Source organism: Lactuca saligna, chromosome 8, assembly GCF_052625555.1.
Source record: "Lactuca saligna cultivar CGN05327 chromosome 8, ASM5262555v1, whole genome shotgun sequence".
Taxonomy (NCBI): Eukaryota; Viridiplantae; Streptophyta; class Magnoliopsida; order Asterales; family Asteraceae; genus Lactuca; species Lactuca saligna.
This window is the reverse complement of record NC_136424.1, coordinates 20,348,450-20,356,341: the sequence shown is the minus strand read 5'-3', so window position 1 is coordinate 20,356,341 and position 7,892 is coordinate 20,348,450. Positions and strand designations below refer to the sequence as shown.

General features: G+C 36.0%; 1 long non-coding RNA gene across 4 annotated transcripts; it reads left to right on the top strand.

Moving 5' to 3' along the window:
* Positions 1–2,990: 2,990 nt before the first annotated feature.
* On the top strand, positions 2,991–4,630 carry LOC145008507 (uncharacterized). Of its 4 annotated transcripts, none has more exons than XR_013663512.1 (3): positions 2,991–3,553; positions 3,641–3,741; positions 4,181–4,630. It is a non-coding gene; the product is annotated as an uncharacterized LOC145008507 (long non-coding RNA). The 4 variants fall into 4 exon arrangements; XR_013663511.1 differs by having other exon boundaries at positions 3,641–4,216; positions 4,485–4,630; XR_013663510.1 differs by having other exon boundaries at positions 3,644–4,630.
* The last annotated feature ends 3,262 nt before the right edge of the window (positions 4,631–7,892 follow it).

Below are 7,892 nucleotides of genomic sequence, written 5' to 3'. Positions count from 1 at the left end.
ACGATTTTGGGTGCTCCTCTCTCTTCTCTCTTCTTCAAAGTTGCTTAGTGGTGTTTGTGGCTCCATTAGAGGTGCAACACTTGAGGCAATAAGATTTCTGAAGCCAAGTATCGATTGTTATTGTTATATAACAATCAAAGGTAAGATCTAAACCCTAATTTCAGTTATAGTTTATTAGATCTAGGGTTTATGGCTTTGGATAATCAATTGCATGTTCATTAGACAAAGTAGATCCATAGCTATTAGGGTTTGCATCTACACCATATGATTGATGTATTGCTCAAAACCATCAAGACCGCAAGATAGCCATAGCATTCAGTAGCAGTCAGTCAGTGTGGGAAGTATTGTAAGACTGTGGGATAGTCGTAGTATTCACTAGCAGCCAGTTAGCGTGGGAAGTATTGTAAGACTGCGGGATAGCTGTAGCATTCACCAGTGGCTAGATAGCATGAGGAATGTGGTAAGACTGTGGGGTGGCCCGTAGAATTAGCTAGCATATAGTATAGAAGTGCTGTCAGACTATGGGATCGACCATATCATTCACTAGTTGGCAGTTAGAGTAGAAACGTTGAAAGTCTGCAGGGTGGCCTGTAACATTAGCTAGATGATAGTGTAGAAATGTTGTCAGACTATGGGGTGGCCCGTAGCCTTCACTAGTTGGCAATTAGAGTATAAATGTTGAAAGACTACGGGGTGGCCCATAGCATTCGTTAGTTATCCATTAGTATATTGGTTTAGTAAGACTGTGTGGTGGCCCGTAGCATTCATTAGGGGTTAGTTGGTATGGAAGTGTAAGACCGCAGGGTGGCCCGTAGCACTCACTGATCCCTATTCGACAACGAGGATGTAGCAAATGTGTGAATCACTCATGGATTCCTTCCGATGGTTTAGAACATGGCGGGCCAGCCACACGAATGTGAGAAGGCCACAGTATCACTAGATTCGAGAAGTGGTAGGTCGTTGAAGACCAGGAATGACATAAGACTACAACGTTTCTAGTAGCATTCACTATTTGTAGTAGAATTGGTGGCGATGGTTAGTCAGACGACATGACCAGAATCATCAGCAAGAATGATGGAGCCATGGGCGAGAATATGGTTGGGGCTTATTCTGATAGACGAAGTCCTCTTCGGAAGTCGCGGGAGGTGAGTATGAGGTTGTTCTTTAGCTCGACAACTGGGTAGGAATCCAGTACTCCAGATAACGACAATGATTTGAGATTTTGCATATAACATCTGGTGTACAGAAAGATGCTAAGTTGCAGCAGAATTAAATAATCTCAGAGTAGATGATTTGACTTTGCTGTGCAGCCCTCATATGAGTCAAACCGTTGTAGGGATGGTTCTTCTACTCATAAGATTATTTGATTCACACACTGAGTTGGACATCCAACATTAGACATGGTAAATGGAATCATTCGGTGGGTAATGTTGGGATGATTAGTACTAGGAAGGACTGAGATGAATATTCACAGAGAATTCATACAGTACGGTTTCCACATTAATGGTCTGTTGCAGAAACAGATCAATGTACGTTTCAGGATCCTGAAAGGCAAAGGTGGTTTCATGCCTTAGATGGAGGATTTATCCTCATTAGAGACAAGAAGGGATATTATTGAGTACGTTCAGTTGCCTTGGAAGGGCCATTGACTATAATGGGTAATGGTTGTACAATTGGTGGCGATGGTTAGTCAGACGACATGACCAGAATCATCAGCAAGAACGATGGAGCCATGGGTGAGAATATGGTTGGGGCTTATTCTGATAGACGAAGTCCTCTTCGGAAGTCGCGGGAGGTGAGTATGAGGTTGTTCTTTAGCTCGACAACTGGGTAGGAATCCAGTACTCCAGATAACGACAATGATTTGAGATTTTGCATATAACATCTGGTGTACAGAAAGATGCTAAGTTGCAGCAGAATTAAATAATCTCAGAGTAGATGATTTGACTTTGCTGTGCAGCCCTCATATGAGTCAAACCGTTGTAGGGATGGTTCTTCTACTCATAAGATTATTTGATTCACACACTGAGTTGGGCGTCCAACATTAGACATGGTAAGTGGAATCATTCGGTGGGTAATGTTGGGATGATTAGTACTAGGAAGGACTGAGATGAATATTCGCAGAGAATTCATACAGTACGGTTTCCACATTAATGGTCTGTTGCAGAAACAGATCAATGTACGTTTCAGGATCCTGAAAGGCAAAGGTGGTTTCATGCCTTAAATGGAGGATTTATCCTCATTAGAGACAAGAAGGGATATTATTGAGTACGTTCAGTTGCCTTGGAAGGGCCATTGACTACAATGGGTAATGGTTGTACCCCATAAGATGCCAAGTATAAGTACTCAGGGGTGGGGTGGGGGGAGGGGTACCTGAAGGATTGTCGGCTAGGGTGAAAGCAAGTGTATTTAGGGCTTATAGCGATTAAAGTGGCCTCAAGATTTTACCTCCAAGGAGTAGCATTTCGCTTAGGAAGCATGACAGAGGGATAAGTTTAGCGGTCCTTTCGAGGATTTGACGGAGCAGACAAGGTTTTGCATTTAATATGAAGTGTTGTGAGCTTTTTAGGCTAGTCAGAGTGATAATTGCATCCCATGAAAAGCATCAGTTAGTCCGGGGTAGATTGTGGAAGCCGAGGGTGTGGCTCGTAAGAAGTATCCGAGATAGGTAACTGCAGGTGACTTTGAGGATGAAGTCTAGTTTAAGTGGGGGCACTACCAGAATATAGGCCTTTAATGACATGCAAAGCATGACACGTAGTGATTTACGATACGGAAAAGTGTTTCCAAAAAGTAACGTCATCTCTTCTAAATTTTAAAGGATTTAGGACACTTATTTTTGCGTGCCCTAAAAATTAGTGTCTGAACAAAAAACAAGAAAAACACGGAGGGCACTCTACATAAAAGGAATGTCGTCTAAACATGTCGTTTTATAAAGTTTTCATCGAAGCGTGTTCTCCATCTTTAATAGCTAAGGGGGGAAATCAAATCCCAAAAAATTAAACCCCCCGCCTTGTTCTCATCTCCTACCTGCCGAATTCCATCACCTAATTGATCAATCCCTGCAAATTCCATGGCCACTTTGAAATCTATAGTTAAATCGGATCCAACCATACCTTTGCCCGAAAGTCTTCAGATATGGTATGTCTCCATATTTTATCTTTATATATGGCCTGTCTTCACATAATCAACAAAGATACTAGGGCTTCGAACCGGACCTCACAAAATTATTCGGTCAAAAAACCCTTCCCACCAGTAAAAAACCATTCATCTCACTCATAATGTTGGAGATTGAGGGTTCTACGATTTATTAATCTCCTCCTTCTCTTCTCTTCGTTCCGTTTTCTACCCTCCCTCGTCGTCTCCTTCCATCTTCATCTTTCTACATCTCCCCTGTACTTTCTCAAAAGTAACAGTAAAGTTATTTGATTTAGCGTTTTGATTTTGATTCTTCATTAATTGGAGAATGTGTTCCCATCAAGTCTCTAGTGGAAGAAACATTTGAGTTACAGACGAAAACAAACATGAATACGTTGACTTCCAAATATCGACTGTGAGCAACTCAACTGTTTTGACTTATATTTCTATTTTTTTGTTTATTTTTGGTTGTTTACACAACATTTTGGCTTCGATTTGCAAGAAGTATGGAACCAAATCATGGAACCAGGAAGATGTACAAGATGATTGAACTATAATTTGGTTCCACTTCATTAACATCAAGCTTTGATTCCAAAATCGAAGGTAATAGCTTTCTGTTTCTCAATAGCCTAGGACACCCACTAACAAGAGAAAAAAAAAAGTTTTTTTTTTTTTTTTTTCATTACTTACTTCTGCCTTATTGATCTAGACTCTGTTATCTACTTGTTGGTGGGATATCTATTAGTTTGAAGTTTAAGATAAGTTGAACTAAATGAAGTGCACATAAGGTGTTCGATGAAATGCTCAAGAGAGACTGGACAATAATTTCTTGCATTTTTGGTTGTGTAAATATTGAGGTGGTGAGATGGGTAATGATGGAACTAATAATATTTGACATACCTTTAATTTTAGACATTATTTGGCGAATCATCATCATATGGTTGTACAAAAGATTCTAATGTGGAAGGGAGATGATTTATGTTCCTTTTGTTTACTACATATTAACATTTTTGTTTCTAATTATGGTACATCGTTGTTGTAGGTGCTCATGTCAATTGAAGCAAAAGGTTTAAAAAAAGTTTGTATTTTTTCCTCATTTTGCTTTTGTTCACAATTACACATCCTTGTTTAATATTGATACTCTTAGTGATGATACACTGTTCAAATTGAGGAAGCTTTTGGATGATCATTTGGTGGACAAATAGAAAAACATAGCAAGACCAAATCCGACTGCAAATACTCACTTGCTTCCTTGATTTATTAACACTCAATTATTTCACTATTTTTCATCTATATAATTTGGTAGTTCCTTGATTCATAGTTAAACAATATTTTTTGTGACTCAGGTATTGATGTCAACGAACATGAATGTTTGTGAAGAGGATAAATTATTACCAGTCGTGAGGTGTTACCAGCTTATGAGTAAGGTCTCTCTCTCTCTCTCTCTCTCTCTCTCTCTCTCTCTCACACACACACACACAAACACACACACTACATGCTCTCTTAGGGTTTTGTGAAAAAAGATGAATAGTCTATGTCCCTATTAGAAACAACCAAATCATTTGAACCTTCATCATTTTTATTCTCAATTAATATGCTTTTGAAGCTGGCTACAGTTCATGGTAGATGTTTTTTCATCACCGTTTGTGTTTTTTCTCTATATCACACCTAAAGATCTCAATTTAAGTTTGTTTTCATAGGATTGGTTGTTTTTAAATTGTTTCTTGTATGGAGTTTTACTGCATAGCAGGTGTTTGGTAAAATGCCACAGTAAATCCCTTTTCGGTTATTACAGATGTTATTTAGTTGTATTAATATAGTTTCTTGAAGAAAGAAGAAACATGTTTGTAATTTTGTTTGAAGCATATCTACAATACATCCAAAAAAATTAGTGCTTCCATTTCTGCAGGTTATTACTTTTTATTTTCCCATTTTTTAGTTTATATATAATATACAGTTCCTAAACATTATTATTTGTTGGTATTTCAGATCAAAACACACAAGCATTTAAATAAGTGGCAATCATTACTCATTAAGCATCCATGTATTGGTAAATAAGCATTTGGTTTCACTACTTCATTTTACGCTCTCTAGGTTCATAAATTTCCATCCATTTATATTATTTCTTTCTATAATAAGCAAAAACAAAAACAAAAATATAACACAAATTGATCTATTTTCCCATAAATTATTGATTATTTTTATTTAAGTGATTTGATTTATCCATTTTTAGAAAAAAAATGAAAATATAACACAATTCATATTTATAAGATGAACTTTTGATTTGCTTTACTTTGGTCAAATAAGAAGCATTTTTTCAATGACAAGGAGAATATTTTTTCTTGATTATGATATTGTAGGTAAATATATTTTTCACAATGATCATAACATTTCAAGAAATAACAAGGTACATTTAATTACTTTTATTTATTAATCTTAAACTTTAAAAACTTTATTTTTGATCCTCTTTTGTTAAAAATATGTTTTCATGTTATAAAATATCATTGTACGCACATAGGTGTTGGTTTGTTTTTATGTTTCTTATTAAAGCATTGCACTTTGTGAGTACATTGCTAAATGGGGCACTTAAATAAATTACAATTTTAACCTTTTTAAGGTCTGATGTTTTTTTAATATAAGTATATTGCTAAAAGTGGCATTGTTATAGTAAACTACAATGCTAAAAGTGGCATAAAAAATTTAAGGTCTGATGTAGTTTATTTGACCTTTAACCTGCAAGTGTTAGTTTCATGATATCAGATTGCATTTAAGGAACTTTTTATTAAGTATATTTACTATGTTTTGTAAGGGTTAGAGAGGATTTCATGATATATGTTTGTAATTAAAGAACAAAGTCAAAGGGACTTCTATTTACTTAATATGGGCAATGTAATTTTTTTTTATATATAACAACAATATGTAACTTCTTCTAGCAATAAGTAACTTCTAAAAGACAAAACTCACCATAATTCTTTTCGATGCTCTGAAGAGACACTTGAATATGTCCATGGAGTTGATGCTCCTTATGTGATGGGTGAACTTACAAGGCATAACACTTCCATGGAGACTACCAAAGGTGGAATTACTCACGAGTTCCTTTTAATATTGTGTTTTGTTTTGTTTTTTTTTATTTTTTATAATAAATAGTATTAGAATGATTATTTGTATTTGACATGTGATATAATTTTTAAAATGAATTATCGTTCTTATGTATGATATTTTATTTTGTATTAGGTGTAAAACTCGTGTATTACACGGGTTGATTAAACAAAAGATTAAATATTAAAATGTAACATTAAGTATTTTTTTAAATAAGATTTTAAAATAAAGAATGAATAAATCTATTAATTATAATTACTACGACATTTATTACAGTTAATACTTTACATATATAAATATAGAAGTATTATGTGACTACTTAATTTAAAATTTGAAAAAATCTAGAAATTGACATTTGGATATTATTTATTTCAAAAATATAATAAAATGACAAGTGTCAAAACTCATGAGAGATTGACACATGACAAAATGAGTCTTCATTTATTATAGTTGATTATGATAATTTCAATCTGTTGTTTAATTTGAAAATCAGTAATTCTATCAAAAATAAATATATTTTTAAAACATTTAAATTATGACACTTAAATGCGTGTTCTAAATGCGCATTGTAAGGTTACAATAGCAAATGCGTGTTGTCTTCCTTTATGATAGGGGATTTCTTGATACGCATCGCGTTTCGTAACTGCACGACGTAAATGCGTGTTGTAAATAGATGACACGCAAAAGCATGTCGTCTTTCTTTATGACAGGGCCTTCCTTGATACGTATTTGCATGTCGTATGAACATTTTACAACATGCATTGCACGTCGTAAAAGGCTGTTTTTCTAGTAGTGGGGAGAGTTGTAACACCGGGAAACATGAAGGTCAATTAAGGAAAGAAAAAACCCAAATCAAGAGGGCAACTTGTCAAGTCCAAGGAGGAGAACACGACGAGTAGGAATAGATTTGGGATGCGGGTTGGGAAACCTACTCGACTAGTTGGAGGGACCAACTCGATGAGTTGGTCTGGGTTTGGGAAACCCTAAATCCGAGTTTTTGTAACATATTTAAGCATCCAATTCCCTACCTTTCAGCCTCATTTCCAGCCTCCATTGTCGAAACCCTAATTCTCAAAACCCTAATCCATAATGAGATATTCTAAGCCATTTTTGAGTGAATCTTGAGTGCTTTGGAGCTTGAGGAAGAATGAAAGGCTTGGAGATTCAAGAAGAAGGCAGTAGACCCAGAGCTTGGGTTGCATTTACAGCTTGTTTGAGGTATAAAGCTTATACCTTGGCTTTCCACCACTTAGATCTTCTTTAGGGCTAGCATATTGTCATTTTTTAGGTCACCTCAAAGTCACTTTCGGGATTTGAGTGCATTTTAGAGTGACAACTTCAGATTTGGGAACATTTAAGCTCAAAAAGATTAACTTTGAAACCTTTATTGAGCTATGGTCCTATTCCTTGCATTAGAACTCCTTTAGGACTTAGTTTTGGTGTTCTAGCTTCATAACGCCCATGCATGCACGTAAAGTTTGTAACTTTACATGTTATATCGACCCTAGGAGGTCAGATCTATGCTTTGGATGCAATAAGCCCGGCAGAAATCGATTGGATAGACTTGGACTTTGGGGGACTCGACGAGTCGTTCATATAACTTGGCGATTCGGGTTGTGGTTCCCCAACCTTTTCTGTTTCCGAGCAATCTGGTT